The 17,323-nt window shown below is 46.7% G+C and overlaps 1 protein-coding gene across 1 annotated transcript in view; it reads right to left on the bottom strand.

The window, feature by feature from the left end:
* mast4 (microtubule associated serine/threonine kinase family member 4) overlaps nucleotides 1-17,323 on the bottom strand; it is a 369,378-nt gene that overhangs the window by 316,381 nt on the left and 35,674 nt on the right. The gene's annotated exons all lie outside the window — the stretch shown is intronic.

The following is a 17,323-nucleotide window of genomic DNA, read 5'->3' as shown; positions in this document are numbered from 1 at the left end:
ATTTAAAAACACTATAAGACGACCGTATAATTTGGTCTCAATCTGCAGAGCCCTTTCAAATGACCTAAAACTGGAGAATTGAAGATTCATCCCGTTGCGTTGCAAGCTACCCAGGCAGGATATAAGGGGGGCAGTTCCTCTCTTGTTCCCTTGATCCGTCTTTCACTTGTTAAGAAAGGAGTCCCTCTCTGCTCAGATTTCCACGGTCTCGAGAATTGGTAAAACGTCTTATTTTCTTTCAGCTCTGCCTTGAACCAAACAGCACGTTGAAAACTTAACTTCTTTCTTCATCCGGAGCATTGTTTCCTTCCAATGTTTTGTGTTCCGTAGTGTTATTTTATCCCCCCCCCCCCCTCCCCTCCCAATAGCTTTTAATGCAGGCTTCCCTTGTCTTTCACATGACAATTATTCCGCACTTGCTATCCAAGACCATCGTCCACTGGGACTCATTTTCATCTGAGAGGAATCCATATATCTCAATGCAAATTGGCTACAAATTTATTCACCATGCCAAAGTCTCCCAGATTTTTTTCCACTTGAGTGGGCTAATTAGAAATAGATGAAGTCAGAATTTCAAGACAAATCCACTTTTATCATTAAATTCAAATGAAAACACCAAGGCGCAGCCATATCACTTAGTTTAAATCTGCCGAGCCCCGTCAAATTAGTGGGCAAATCACTCACTGCTAAAAATGCAAAGGAAATAGATGCTGAAAGTCATGGTTTATTGGGTAGAAGAATGGCACCGTTAAACTACCTGGTGCAAAGATTCTGCACAAGGGATCAGAGACGTCTGCTGGACACTGGACGTCACGGTGGCGCAGCGGTAGAGTTGCTGCCTCACAGCGCCAGAGACCCGGGTTCGATCCCGACTACGGGTGCTGTCTGTGTGGACTTTGTACGTTCTCCCCGTGACCTGCGTGGGTTTTCTCCGGGTGCTCCGGTTTCCTCCCACACTCCAAAGACGTGCGCTGCCGTACTTTGACAAAAGGAAGCAACTGACAGAAAGGAGTTTTCTTGTAAATGAGGAAACGTGTTTTTCCTTCAGTTCTCTGTGATGGAATTTCTTACTTCTCTGGTATAAATATTTTCAAATTGTACTCAGAGAAGACTTATTTTGTTCACCATTGTGTTGAGCATATCTCAAATACCCTAAAACAAGCAATAACTCCATTTTGACAAAATTGTCAGTTTTGTCACATTAGGGCAGTACAGGTTTGTAGGTTTAATTGGCTTGGTAAGATTGTAAATCGTCCCTCGTGTGCGTGCGTGTGTGCGTGCGTGGGATAGTGTTAATGTGTGAGGATCGCTGGTCGACGTCAACGCGGTGGGCCGAAAAAAATCGCGTAAGTGGGAAACGGGCCCTTTACAGTTCCCTGGATCTTCTCTACTCCCCTTCCTAAACAAAGGAATGACATTGGCCAATCTCCAGTCGTCCGGGACCTCGCCTGCAGCTGGAGAAGAAACAAAGATCCTCGGCAAGGCCCCCACAGCATTCTCTCTCTCTCTTAAACCAATACCAAAAAATATTTATGGATATTATGAGCAAAAGGAAAAGACCAACAATGGCTTTGTTGAGTGCAGGAACATGGTCTATTCCTGCTTCCATCTTTAATCTTGTAATAGAGGGAACGTGATGAACTCAACTCAGCGGTAGAGTTGCTGCCTTACAGCGCCAGAGATCCGGGTTCGATCCTGACTGCGGGTGCTGTCTGTATGGAGTCTGTACAGAGTTTGTACGTTCTCCCCATGACCTGCGTGGGTTTTCTCCGAGATCTTCCGTTTGCTCCCACACTCCACAGACTTACAGGGTTGTAGGTTTAATTGGTTTAGCATCATTGTAAATTTGTGTCTGTGTCTGTGATAGTGTTAATGTGCGAGGATCGCTGGTCGGCATAGACTCAGTGAGCCGGAGGGCCTGTTCCCGCGCTGTATCTCTAAACTAAACTAAGATGCATTGCTAAATGTGTAAAAGGCTTTCCTCACAATGTTTTAATGGTACTCACTGATACTACGAAGCAATTATCTGCTTGCAATAGCAACAACAACGAATTATATCTCGCTGGCAATCAACGATTCATCTCAGAGGGGAAAAGTGTGAAGATCAACAGTGCTGCAAAGACAGGTTGTGTAAACAACAGATTTTCTGCCAAGAGAAATCCACACAAAACAATTCACAAAGCTGTGGGGTTATGCCCAATTATCTCCGTTGCTGGGCATTTAGTTTTCACTCGCAGCGCATGGTTTAGAGATACAGTGCCGAAACAGGCCCTTCTGCCCACCAAGTCCGCGCCGACCAGCGATCCCCGCACACTAACTCCATCCCACACACACTGGGGGCAATTTACAATTTTTACCGAAGCCAATTAGCCTACAAACCTGTACGTCTTTGGAGTGTGGGGGAGGAAACCGGAGCACCCGGAGAAAACCCACGCAGGTCACGGTGGGGGAACGTGCCAACTCCGTACGGACAGCACCCATGGTCAGAATCGAACCTGGGTCTCTGGCGCTGTAGTGCCCCTGTCCCACTTAGGAAACCTGAACGGAAACCTCTGGAGACTTTGCGCCCCATCCAAGGTTTCCGTGCAGTTCCCGGAGGTTTTTTTCAGTCTCCCTACCTGCTTCCACTACCTGCAACCTCCGGCAACCACCTTCAACCTCCGGGAACCGCACGGAAACCTTGGGTGGGGCGCAAAGTCTCCAGAGGTTTCCGTTCATGTTTCCTAAGTGGGACAGGGGCATAAGGCAGTAGGTCTAACGCTGCGTCACTGTGCAGAATGGTCTTACGATGGCTTCTCATGAACGAAGTCCTAGGTCATCACACTCCGATATCTTCGACCAATACAGTCGCGGTGGCGCAGTGGTAGAGTTGCTGCCGAACACTGCCAGAGAACACCCTGCCGACGGGTGTCGTCTGTACTTTCTCTCCATGACCTGCGCATCTTTCCCAAGGGTGCTCCGGATAACTCCCAACTTCCAACGATGTAAAGGTTTGTAGCTTAATTGGCTTCTGGTTGTCAATTGTCCCTGGTGAGTAGGATAGAACTAGTGTACGGGGATCGCTGGGCTCGGTGGGCTGAAGGGCCTGTTTCCCTGCAGTATCTCTAAAGGGCTGTCTGGTGCCTATTTGCATTTTGTGTATCATGACAGCAATGGAACTTCAGGCTAAAGTACTTTATTGGCTACAGGACAGTCTGAGCATAAGAAAAGTATTACAAACATAAACTCCTTTCTTTAAAATTAAATCAAAAGATTTGTTCCCACAATCGATGTAACTACTGTATTGTGAATAACACCGTAACGTGGAAAGTAACAGAATTATTTCGAGTAAAACACTTAGGCGGCACGGTGGCGCAGCGGTAGAGTTGCAGTCTTACAGCGCCAGAGACCCGGGTTCGATCCTGACTACGGGTGCTTGTCTGTACGGAGTTTGTACGTTCTCCCCCCGTGACCTGCGTGGGTTTTCTCCGGGTGCTCCGGTTACATCCCACACTCCGAAGACGTACAGGTTTGTAGGTTAATTGGCTTGGTAAAATTGTAAATTGTCCCCAGTGTGTGTAGGGTAGTGTTAGTGTACGGGGATCGCTGGTGGATGCGGACTCGGTGAGCCGAAGGGTCAGTTTCTCCCGTGTATCTCTAAACTAAACTAAACAAAAGTGCGGGAGTGAGTCAGCAGACCAGACAGGAAGTCTAGAGCATCTTGGGGAACATCACTTCCTGCTACAATCAATAAACAGCTCAACTATACACCCACATTGTATACACATTTCTTCTGCCTCTTCATAAATCAATCCCAAATGATTTTTAAAAAGAGCCACGTCTCAATTTCAAGAATACTGGCTTGACCCAGAAAACATACAGATTTCAGCTGAAGAAGGGCCTCGACCTGAAAACTAAGCTAAAAGCTTTTCACTATACCTCGGTACACGTGACAATAAACTAAACTGACCTAAAAGTGACAAATAACGCACCAGACTGAATATTTCCAATTCGCTGAACCATCTTACACTATGAAATAGGAAAGCAGGACATAAATAATTAGGCAACCATCCTTCTATTGCTGTGGAAACTACTCAAAATGATCGCGGTAAAGCACGAACTCTTCATTGAATTGACGTGAGATTTCGGTGCGGTAATCCTACAAGTGGGACAGCTAATTCCTCAATAATAAGTGTACTTTGGAGAAAATTAAAGGCCAACAGGGGAAATAAATGTCATTAAAAGCAAGCCACTGCCATGGGCACTCGAAATGGCCAGAACTGAAGCAGAACAAAAGCATTTAATAAAATGTAATTATGAAGCTTAAGCTCAAGATGCACTACTTAAGCTCTCTAGTGTTTTTAGCCACATTTCAGAGATGATGAGTTGAACACTTAAAGTGATGGTCTACCAATAATGAGTCCATGATTCTGTAGAACCAGCGGAGGAACGTATAGTATAGAACTTCTGGAGTATAGGAGTTGGGAGGTCATGCTGCAGTTTTACAAGACATTGGTCAGGCCACATTTAGAGTATTGTGTTCCGTTTCGGGCACCATGTTAAGTCAAGAGTCAAGAGAGTTTTAGTGTTTAAGAAGGAACTGCAGATGCTGGAAAATCGGAGGTAGATAAAAATGCTGGAGAAACTCAGCGGGTGCAGCAGCATCTATGGAGCGAAGGAAATAGGCAACGTTTCGGCCCAAAACGTTGCCTATTACCTTCGCTCCATAAATGCTGCTGCACCCATTGAATTTCTCCAGAGTTTTATTGTCATGTGTCCCAGATAGGATAATGAAGTTCTCGTTATAGGTAAGATATTGTCAAGCTGGAAAGGATGCAGAGAAGATTTACAAGTCAAGTCAAGAGAGTTTATTGTCACGTGGCCCAGATAGGACAAAGACATTCTTGCTTTACTTCAGCACAACAGAATATAGTAGGCATGAATACAGAATAGATCAGTGTGTCCATATACCATTATATAAATATATACACACTCGAGGACTCCAGGACTCGAGGGCCTGAGCTGCGGGGAGAGGTTGAGCGCCACGCAGCCCGCAGCCCCCCCCCCCCCCCCCAAATGTGTTGCTGTTCAGAGGGACCAAAATGCCCTTGAACATCAAACACAACATTGGCATGCAGGTACCACACACACACAATTGGGAAAGCAGAGATGATGGTGGTCTATTTTGCACAATGATTTGAGTACAGAGTAAGGACATCTTACTACAAATACGTGGGGTCTTGCTTCAGTTGCACACGTAAGATTGCCCCCCCACCCCGTTTGATCTCCTCACCCGAGGGAGACCTCCTTCGGTTCAATGGATTGATTCCTAGATCTGACGGGTGAATGGATTGTTCTACTGTGAGAGATTGGGTCTGGAGAAAGAAGACAAGCGACGTTTCTGGTCCGGAGGTCTGAAGAAGAGACCCGACCCGAAATGTCACCAGTCCGTTTACTCCAGAGATGCTGCCTGACCCACTGAGTTACTCCAGCACTGCGTCTATCTTCACTCCTAGAAAATGTCCCTGGAATTTTTTTTAAGCCACGCCACCTCGCCCTAGATGTTCCAGCCCGTAGAAATGGCTATTGCACCAAATATTTTGTAACATCCCTTATATCTTATAATATCGTGAAAACATCAATCACCCATAATTTTCTGTATTGTAAAATTAAATTGCTTAGTCAATTATAAGTCGATGTAGAGCAGAATAAGTTCAAACTGTTCCACAAATTCCAATGCTTTGGCTCAACAAAAAGATAGTTTTCGAGCAGAAAAATCGAGAGAAGCAAGAACCAAGGAGGAACTGCAGATGCTGGTTTAAACCAAAGATAGATACAAAAAGCTCCAGAGACCTGGGTTCGATCCTGACCACAGGTGCTGTCTGTACGGAGTTTGCACGTTCTCCCCGTGACCTGCGTGGGTTTTCTCCGGATGTTCCGGTTTCCTCCCATATTCCAAAGGTTTGTAGGTTAATTGGCTTCTGTAAATTGTCCCCAGTGTGTGTGTGTGTGAGTGAGTGTGTGTGTGTGTGTGTGTGTGTGTGTGTGAGTGTGTGTGTGTGTGTGTGTGTGTGTGTGTGTGAGTGTGTGTGTAGGATAGAACTAGTGTACGGGGTGATCGTTGGTCGGCGCGGACTCGGCGGTCCGAAGGGCCAGTTTCAATTCTGTATCTCTGAACTAAACTAAAAAGCCCCCCAGAATGTCCAGCAGCGGAAGGACCAGAGTATGTGGTCCTCCCACACTAAACCTTCAGTGCTTCCACCGTCACCAGTACAATGTGGGAAATCAGGCACACCAGGTTGGTCGCACTGGTAGAGTCGCTGCCTTACAGCGAATGCGGCGCTGGAGTTCCGGGTTCGACCCCGACTACGGGGTGCTGTCTGTACGGAGTTTGTACGTTCTCTGTGTGGGTTTTCTCCGAGATCTTCGGTTTCCGCCCTCACTCCAAAGACGTAGATGTATGTAGGTTAATTGGCTTGGTAAATGTAAACAAAAATTGTTCCTAGTGGGTGCAGGATAGTGTTAATAATAATAATAATAATAATAAATTTTATTTATGGGCGCCTTTCAAGAGTCTCAAGGACACCTTACAAAAATTGAGCATGTAGAGGAAAAACATGTAAGGGGAATGAAATAAATAGTAGAGACATGACTAGTACACAAAGTAAAGACAGAATTCAATTCAAAACACAGTATGAGGCAATTAATGCACAGATGAAAAGGGACGGGGACGTGGGGCTAAGGATAGGCAGAGGTGAAGAGATGAGTCTTGAGGCGGGACTGGAAGATGGTGAGGGACACGGAATTGCGGATTGCGGATGAATGTGCGGGGATCTCTGGTCGGCGCGGACCTGGTGGGCCGAAGGGCCTGTTTCCGTGCTGTGTCTCTAAATTAGACTAATTAAAATAAAAGAAGTATCGACAAAGTAATAATGAACTAAGTCACACATTTTTGAGTGAGGTTGGGGGAACAATGGTGGCCAGTAGACTGGAACTATCGACTCTGGTCTCAAGGGATATAGGGAAAGAGCAGGCAGAATCAAGGGATATGGGGAGAAAGCAGGAACGGGATATAGATTTTGGATGATGAGCCATGATCATATTGAATGTCGGTGCTGGCTCGAAGGGCCGAATGGCCTACTCCTGCACCTGTTTTCCAGGTTTCCTCCAAACCATTCCACAGTATCTGCCCAGGACAAATCCCAAAGATGGCACTTCAAGTCTGCATTATTCTCTCAACCATGCACTGCAGTGTCAACCAAGAGTTGCTCAAACCTCACAGAACAGTTTGGAAAGATGAGCATGACTCAATTGAATCTCGAGGCATCTGGGCTACAAATTAGGGAATGTTCGTGTAAACGTGATGTATTTCCCGTCCAGTGAGGGTTTGACTTATTGCAGTTGTCGTAATGTCTCCGGAGTCTTGCATTTCCACAAAACATCACCACAGATGTCAGGGAAAGGTCCCAGGCATGCTTACAGTCGGAAATGAATGCATTCAATTCATGGCAGGACATCGGGCCTTCATGGTCAAGTCAACAACTCTACGCCGACAACAATTGGGACTTGAAAATGGTGCCACACCTGGCAACGCTTGTATACTGGGGAAAACCTTATCTCCATAGATGCTGCCTGACCCACTGAGTTACTCCAGCATTTTGTGTCTATCTTCGGTGTAAATCAGCATCTGTAGCTACACAACTCTTGTATACAGTGTCAGTGTCCTACTGCTGTACACTTGCACGGTATCTAGGGTTGCCAACTGTCCCGAATTAGCCGGGACATCCCGTACATTGGGCTAAATTGGTTTGTCCCATACGGGAGCGCCCTTGTCCCGTATTTGACTGCTACTACTCGGGTCAAGGGGACTGTCGGGTCGGAGCAGCACGTCCGGCCCCACCTCACCCGTCCCGACGTAGTGCAGCCCATGGAGTGCAGCAGCAGCAGCAGCGCCTCGCCCTTGGCCCCATCGGTCGGCAGCCCGACCAGCTGTTCTACCTTCGGACCTTCACTTACCGCCGACATCACCACCACACCTCCTTCTCATGGACGATCACTGGTTCATGAGTTGGATGGGGTGCCGGATTTTAACCTTTTGTCCTTCACGCGGCCCATGCCAAAACTCCTCAGCTGGCCCGCTGGCTGGGCTTTGTGTGCAGTCCAGCACCCGGGCCAACTCATCATTCACCCAGCCACCTGTGGATCATTCAGTTCCTGTGGATTGGAGGGTAGCTAATGTCATCCCACTTTTTAAGAAAGGCGGGAGAGAGAAAACAGGGAATTATAGACCAGTTAGCCTGACATCGGTGGTGGGGAAGATGCTGGAGTTAATCATAAAAGATGAAATAGACGCACATATGGATAGCAGTAACAGGATCGGTCCAAGTCAGCATGGATTTACGAAGGGGAAATCATGCTTGACTAATCTTCTGGAAATATTTGAGGATGTAACTACGAAAATGGACAAGGGAGAGCCGGTGGATGTAGTGTACCTGGACTTTCAGAAAGCATTTGATAAGGTCCCACATAGGAGATTAGTGGGCTAAATTAGGGCACATGGTATTGGGGGTAGAGTGCTGACATGGATAGAAAATTGATTGGCAGACAGGAAACAAAGAGTAGGGATTAACGGCGGGTCCCTTTCGGAATGGCAGGCAGTGACTAGTGGGGTACCGTAAGGCTCGGTGCAGGGACCGCAGCTATTTACAATATACATCAATGATTTAGATGAAGGGATTCAAAGTAACATTAGCAAATTTACAGATGACACAAAGCTGGGTGGCAGTGTGAACTGTGAGGAGGATGCTATGAGAATGCAGGGTGACTTGGACAGGTTGGGGGAGTGGGCAGATGCATGGCTGATGAAGTTTAAGGTGGATAAATGTGAGGTTTTCTACTTTGGTAGCAAAAACAGGAAGCAGATTATTATCTAAATGGTGTCAAGATGGGAAAGGGGGAAGTACAACGGGATCTGGGGGTCCTTGTACATCAGTCTATGAAAGTAAGCATGCAGGTACAGCAGGCAGTGAAGAAAGCGAATGGCATGTTGGCCTTCATAACAAGAGGAGTTGAGTATAGGAGCAAAGAGGTCCTTCTGCAGTTGTATAGGGCCCTAGTGAGACCACGCCTGGAGTATTGTGTGCAATTTTGGTCCCCTAATTTGAGGAAAGACATTCTTGCTATTGAGGGAGTGCAGCGTAGGTTTACAAGGTTAATTCCCAGGATGGCGGGACTGTCATATGCTGAGAGAATGAAGCGGCTGGGCTTGTACACTCTGGAATTTAGAAGGATGAGAGGATATCTTATTGAAACATAAGATTATAAAGGGTTTTGACACGCTTGAGGCAGCAAACATGTTCCCGATGTTGGGGGAGTCCAGAACCAGGGGCCACAGTTTAAGAATAAGGGGTAAGCCATTTAGAATGGAGATGAGGAAACACTTTTTCACAAAGAGAGTTGTGAGTCTGTGGAATTCTCTGCCTCAGAGGGCTGTGGAGGCCGGTTCTTTGGAAACGCTCAAGAGAGAGCTAGATAGGGCTGTATAGACAATAGACAACAAGTGCAGGAGTAGGCCATACGGCCCTTCAAGTCAGCACCGCCATTCAACCATGGCTGAATACAGTGTATCGGTGAAAACAGATAGCATCCGTACTCACGATCAAACCCTGATCTCAGGTGTTGTAAGGCAGCAACTCTACTGCTGCGCCACTGTGCCACCCTCGTTTTGTACTGCACAGATCCATCTTTAGTCAGAGGGTGGTGAATCTGTGGAACTCATTGCCACAGAAGGCTGTAGAGGCCAGGTCAGTGGAAATATTTAAGGCAGAGATAGATAGATTCTTGATTAGTACGGGTGTCAGGGGTCATGGGGGGGGAAGGCAGGAGAATGGGGTTAGGAGGGAGAGATAGATCAGCCATGAGTGAATGGCGTAGCAGACTTGATGGGCCGAATGGCCTAATTCTACCCCTATCATTTTTTTACCTCATGTTTATCATACACCTGATATACCTCAATTAAAATCAGCAGAAATCAAAACCCAGGAACTGTACAAAGACAGGACAGAGATGCTTTTGTTGTATTTAGATGTAAAAACAGTGTCACAGATCATCAATTCTGCCCATACTTTCTCTCTCCACAAGTACGTAGCTGAAAGGGCAATTATGATTTATGTTTCTACATTTCCTTTGGCTTTCTGGTCCTCAAAAACACGGGCGACACAATAGTGGAGCTGCTGCTTTACAGCGCCAAGGACCCGGGCTCGATCCTGACTACGGGCGCTGTCTGTACGGAGTTTGTACCTTCTCCCCGTGACCACGTGTGTTTTCTCCGGGTGCTCCGGTTTCCTCCCGCACACCAAAGACGTGCGGGTTTGTAGGTTAATTGGCTTCTGTGAATGGTACATCGCCCCTAGTGTGTGTAGGATAGTGCTGGTGTATGAGGTGATCGCTGGTCGGCACAGACCTGGTGGGCTGAAGGGCCTGTTTCTGCGCAGTATCGCTAAACCAAACCAAAATCATCAATTGTGTCTGTTATTTCTCTCTCGAAATAAAACGATATAGTTGAAGAGGCGGTTGGTTATGATCTAATTTTTCTAATTTTTCCGTTAGCTTTCTGGTCTACAAAAACAACAAGCAACTGGAATTTTAGTCGGCAAGAGCAGCAATTGGATGTCAGAGCACCAAGTGTGTAGACTTTCACTGGAATGACAAATATTTCAGTGAATATGCTCGGCATGGAGACATAAAATTGCAGATGCTGGGATCTTGAGTAAAACACAAAAGGCTGGATGAATTCGACGGGCCAGGCAGCATCTGAGGGGGGGGGGGGGGGGGGGGAATCACAGCCAACGTTTCAAGTTGGAACGCTTCTTCCGACTGATGGAGTAGGGGAGGAGAAAACTGGAAAAGAGAGGTGGGGGTGGGACAAAGCCTGGCCAGTGATAGCTTGCGATCCAGTCATGGTGGTGCAGCGGTAGAGTTGCTGCCTTACAGCAAAATGCGGGTTTGATCCAGACTACGGGTGCTTGTCTGTAGGGAGTTTGTACGTTCTCCCCGTGAGTTTTCTCCGAGATCTTCGGTTTCCTCCCACATTCCAAAGACGTACAGGTTTGTAGGTTAATTGGCTTGGTAAATGTAAAAAATTGACCAGTATAAAAATTGTCCAACTTCCAGTATAGTCCCTGATGGACTCTTCGGAAGGTACAAGGTACAAGGTGAGGAGCGGAATTGGCAGATGGGCAGAGATAATGACAAAGACTAGAGATGAAAACAAGACAAAAGGGTGTTGTCAGGTACGGAATAAAGGAGGCGTGAAATGCAAGACGAAGAGAAGGGAGCATGGGCGCAAGGAAAAATACGGCTCGGAAATTGGGAGATAAGCACACAGAGGGAGGTGTGGGGGAGGGGGGGGGTGAGAGAGCAGGCTGACTAAAGTGACTAGGGATTGAGCCGGTGATGACGACCCAGGCGATGGGCGAGGAGCAGAAACGTCGGCTGTGCTCTCCCTCCACGGATGCTGCCTGACCCGTTGAGTTCGTCCAGATGAGGGTCAGGCCTACCGCTCCCTCGAGGTTGGCTGCGGGAGGCACAGCCTGGGCACCAAGGTGGACAGACGGGTGAGTCCATGATAGGTGATGGCTGGAGGCCCTGTAGCAACCTGGGGCTTGCCTGGATCGGTCAGCGCTCATAAGCACTAGAGCGTGGGCTGCAGAGAGATATGCAGGGCGCGGTGGGATATGGACCAAACGCGGGCAGGTTGGACTTGTGTAGTTGGGACATTGTTGGTCGGTATGGGCAAGTTGGGCAAGTTGGGCCGAAGGGCCCGTTTCCACATTGTATCACTCTATGACTCTATCCACAGTTCCTCATTGGTTGTATGAGTCAATAACACACCAGTATCTGTGTCTCTTCTCCACAGTGGTTTAAAATGAATCAAAATGATTCAACGCTATCGGCTCCACAGTAAATAGGCAGGAAGAAACTGCAGATGCTGGTTTACACCGAAGATAGGCACAAAATGCTGGAGTAACTCAGCGGGTCAGGCAGCATCTCTGGATAGGAAGAATGGGTGACGCTTCGGGTCGAGAGCCTTCTTCAGACTTCGGGTCTTCTTCGACCCGAGACACCCACCATTCCTTTTCTCCAGAGATGCTGCCTGTCCGGATGAGTTACTCCAGCATTTTGTGTAGGTATCAACAGTAAATAGGCGCCCTGGCCACTCAATCTTCTCCCCTCTCCCATCGGGCAATAGGTACAGAAGTGTGAAAGCTCGCATCTCCAGATTCAGAGACAGTTTCTTCCCAGCTGTTATCAGGCAACTGAATCATCCTACCACATCTAGAGAGCGGTGCTGAACTACTATCTACCTCATTGATGACCCTCGGACTATCTTTGATCGGACGTTATGGCTTTACCTTGCACTAAATGCTATTCCCTTATCATGCATCTGTGCGTTGTAAATGGCTCGGTTGTAATCATGTATCGTCTTTCTAATGGCTGGTTAGCACGCAACAAAAGCTTTTCACTGTACCTCGGTACACGTGATAATGAACTAAACTCAACTGAACTGGTGTTGAAATGCTGGTCTTGACAGCAACACCACATTGTGAATGATTAAACACAAATGTGAACTCACCGTGATAACATCAAGCAAACATCAATGGGAGGCAGATTAATGTGTAACGTATCATTGTGTTGAGCATTGAGCATGTGAACAGTTGCAGGACTTAAGTACTTTTCTCCATATGGTGCTGGTTTGTGAATGAAGGGTGGGGCGTGAGAGGGCGCGTGAAATAGCACCGGAAACTGCAGTCAAACGGAAAATCATACGAGTAAATCAGCTGCAATCCAATCATTTTCTCCAAATGAATACAACCCCATCTGTTCGTCTTTGGTGAACCAGCCAACGGAGAGACAACAAATCAAACAGTCCATTTTGGAATTCTCCCAGCTCAAATAGCATTGTTCCTTTACACAGTTTCAGGAGGAAAGAAAGAATCAGTTTGGAGATGAGATTCACCTGGGTCTCTATTTTGAGGATTTTTTTCTTGAGCGTGCGGTGGGATTACGGCACCATTATTCACCGTGCCGCACACAGGGTACCAGCACAACAAGTCCCCACAGCAAGTCCACCACAGTCATTCCAAATTTTACTAAAGGAAGGATGGACTCCCGAAGGAAAAACTGCAGGCGCGGCATTGGAGAGAGGCAGCAACTTCAATACCATTCTGGGTAAGCATGTCTCCGCTGATCTGTCCTGGACCTAACACATTGATGCAATCAGAAAGAAAGCCCTTCCTTAGAGGGTTGAGGAGATTCGGCATGTCGACAAATATTCTCATGAATTTCTACAGTTTTTTAGTTTTAGAGATACAGCGCGGAAACAGGCCCTTGGGCCCAACGAGTCCGCGCCGGCCAGCGATCCTCGCACATTAACACAAACACACACACACACTCTTTACATTTACCAAGCCAAATTACCTATATACATGTACGTCTTTGGAGTGTGGGAGGAAACCGAAGATCTCGGAGAAGTCCACGCGGGTCATGGCGAGTCCGTACAACTCCGTGCAGACAGCACCCATAGTCGGGATGGAACCCGGGTCTCCGACGCTGTAAAGGGCCTGTCCCACTTTCACGACCTAATTCACAACCTTTTTTACTCGTGGACATTTTTCATCATGTTGAAAAAACGCCCCGACCTGCTTGATGCCACGAGTACCTACAACTAGCATCACGACCTACCTACCACCTACCACGACCTTGTGACGACCATGCTGCGAGTACGAGTCAAGGGCAAACTCGGCAGAGGTCGTGAATTAGGTCGTGAAAGTGGGACAGGCCCTTTAGGCAGCAACTCTACCGCTGCGCCACCGTGCCGCCCATGACTGACCCAGAGTTCCTCCGGCACTCAGCATTTTGCTCATAGTTCCAGCATCTGCAGTTCCTTGCGACTCCAACAACAAAACCTGTTTAAAATGACGAGACTCCACACAGTGAGTTCTCGGGGGTCAGGATGGAAAGCAGGTGCATGCACTGTGATGCAGCAGCTTTACCAGCTGCGCCGCTGTGCCGATGGAGAAATGAAGCAAGCCAAAATGAATTAAAGACCTTGTAATTAGAAATGGTTAGCGATATTAGAGTAGGGAACATGGAAATGAAGCAAGGTAGCAAATCTGATTTTGCTGAGCTCTTGCTCCAAAATATCAAAGTCGTTAAAACATCACGGAAGAGCAACTTAATTATCTGAAAACACAAATGCATACAAACATGCATAAATTGGCAAAATAAACTCTCGACATCCTGTGCAAATACTCCAAAGCACATACAAAATAAATGAAGGCATTAACTTGGATTCACATGAATTCTCCCACACGTGATTCACCATGTCCTGCTGCACCAGCCCACAGATGAATGATTCTCGCCCAAGTACAAAGACCGCCAGCGTGTGGGAAAGAAGTGCACAGATGCTGGTTGATACCGAAGACGAAGATCACCAGTTCAGTTCTTGCCCAAAAACCTGGTTTTCACTCCAGTTGAGTGGTAAGGGAAAGTTGTCTATGGAAGCCACGTTCCTGATCAAAGATCTTATATCTGCTATAGGATCTTTGTTCCTGATCACCCTCTCAAATGGCCAATCCTTTGTATTCTGCCCAGTGCTCATACCTCAATCTGCATCACCAAAAAAAGTGATTCACCCGACATCATTGCTTTTGAACGTTTGCTGTGCATTATTTATGTTTAGGTTTATTATTTTCACATAGTGAGGAACAGTGAAAAAAACCTTTGTATGTAGGAAGGAACTGCAGATGCCGTTTATACCAAAGATAGACACAAGGTAGCTGGAGTAACTCGTTGGGTCGGGCACCATCTCTGGAGAAAGAAGACGGGTGATGTTTCGGTTCGGGACCCTTCTTCAGACTGAACGCCTTGAGGCGATTTCGCAGTCCGAAGGGTTCCGTTCCGACCCGAAACGTCTCCCATCCTTCTTTCTCCAGAGATGCTGCCTGACCCACCGAGTTACTCCAACACTCTGCGAGGAAAAAAAGCTTTGTTTTGCATGCTACCCAAACAGCTCAGATACACTACTCCTAAACACAATCCATTCAAACTCACGATAGACAGTAGGTGCAGGAGTAGGCCATTCGGCCCTTCGAGCCAGCACCGCCATTCAATGTGATCATGGCTGATCAGGTATAACAGAGAGAACAAAGGAGAAGATACAGCTGCAGAATACAGTTTACAGCAATGTAGTGCATCAGTTCCATAGACGCAATGTACAATTTAGATGTGTATTTCCTGTAACCATACTTACGTATAAGCTCTCCACGGGAACCTCAAAGTAATGTTAAAAATACTAAAAAATGCAAATTTGCTTTTTCTGTCAGTCTTGCAAAGTGAGGAATCTGTCCGAAGAAGGGTCTCGACCCAAAAAACGTCACCCATTCCTTCGCTCCATAGATGCTGCCTCACCCGCTGAGTTTCTCCAGTATTTTTGTCCACCTTCTATTTTTCCAGCATCTGCAGTTCTTTCTTAAACATCTGTTGGACTTCCATCGGTTAAATTGGATGTGCGTCAACATCATCCTGCCTCAGGCAAAATGTACTTTAAAAAAATCCCAAGGATAACCCTTTCCTTGATTAAGAAGGAACTGCAGATGCTGGAAAATCGAAGGTACACAAAAAAGCTGGAGAAACTCAGCGGGTGCAGCAGCATCTATGGAGCGAAGGAAATAGGCAACGTTTCGGGCCGAAACGTTGCCTATTTCCTTCGCTCCATAGATGCTGCTGCACCCGCTGAGTTTCTCCAGCTTTTTTGTGTACCTTTCCTTGATTAGTTGGCTTCATCAGCATGATAGGAACAGCAATTGCTTTCCATTTGCAGAAGCACAAAGCGGCATCTGTTCAATTTTATTTCAATTGTTTCTCGTTCCCACGGAAATCACATCAGAAAAATAAAACAGATGTTGCAAGTCAAGGGAGAATACAAAGGTTAAGCTGCCAAATACATTGAGAATTCACCCGAATACCTCAGTTCATCTTTCAAAATGAAACACTGACCCCGGTAAGAACTTGTTCCATATTGTTTAGATAATTGAGCAAATTCACAGGGGGAACGGCAACTGACCAGATCCCAGCTCTAGTCGAAGAACTTCTATAATGTTTTCGCTGGGATCAGTCTCTCCCAGTTCTTTACACTTATAGATGGGCACACTGCCAACCAAGTTGAAGCCAATAAGATTTTTTTTCCTGGAATCTAACAACCAACTCAATTTGATTCGACCACAAGGGAAGACATTATTCATAACACTGTTACTGAAGTACCCAAAGTCAGAATTCTTTTTCCACTATTTGGGAAACCAAGATTGATCATACTGACTATTGTTACTGAAGTCAATAATGTTTTATTTGTCTAGCATGTAGGGCCTGTCCCACATTCACAACCTTTTTAACAATTTGGACATTTTTCAACATGCTAGAAAAAAACGCCCCGACCTACTTGATGCCACGAGTACCTACGACCAACCTTCGACCTACCTACGACCTTGTGACGACCATGCTGCGAGTGTGAGTCGAGGGCAAACTCGGCAAAGGTCGTGAATTAGGTTGTGAAAGTGGGACAGGCCCTTAACTGCACAGTGAAGCTCATTTTGCAGAAACTACAAGTACGGGGGCGGTATTTTTGGCGCCATTATTCAAAGTCCGAAGTCTGGTCGACCCGCGCGCTCGACGTACTGGAACAGTTCCCGTGAACCGACGCCCCTCACTTCTCCTCACCCTACACCTCACGCTGCCTCAGCAAGGCCAGACGGCAGCAATCAAGGATGAGTCGCACCCTGGGCCACTCCCTCCTCTCCTCCATCCCCTCAGGCAAAAGGTACAGGAGTGCGAAAACGCACACCTACAGATTCAGGGACAGTTTCTTCCCAGCTGTTATCAGGCAACTGAACCATCCTACCACAACCAGAGAGCGGTCATGAACTACTATCTACCTCATTGGAGGCCCTCGGATCCTTAATCAGACCGTACTGACTTGATCTTGCACTAAACATTACTTAAATTATTCCCTTTATCATGCATCTGTACACTTTGGATGGCACAATTGTAATCATGTATTGTTTTTCCGCTAACTGAGTTAGCACGCAACAAAAGCTTTTCACTGCACCTCGGTACACGGGACAATAAACAAAAGCTTACTGTATTTATGAGCATTAACTAATGCACTCAAGTCTAGTTTAGTTTAGAGATACAGCATGGAAACAGGCCCTTCGGCCCACTGAGTATGCGCCAACCAGCGATCACCCCGTACACTAGCACCATCCTACACACAAGGGACAATTTCCAA

This window comes from Amblyraja radiata, chromosome 3 (genome assembly GCF_010909765.2).
Source record: "Amblyraja radiata isolate CabotCenter1 chromosome 3, sAmbRad1.1.pri, whole genome shotgun sequence".
Classification (NCBI taxonomy): domain Eukaryota; kingdom Metazoa; phylum Chordata; class Chondrichthyes; order Rajiformes; family Rajidae; genus Amblyraja; species Amblyraja radiata.
The sequence above is the reverse complement of the archived record's forward strand: the minus strand, read 5'-3'. Positions and strand labels throughout refer to the sequence as shown.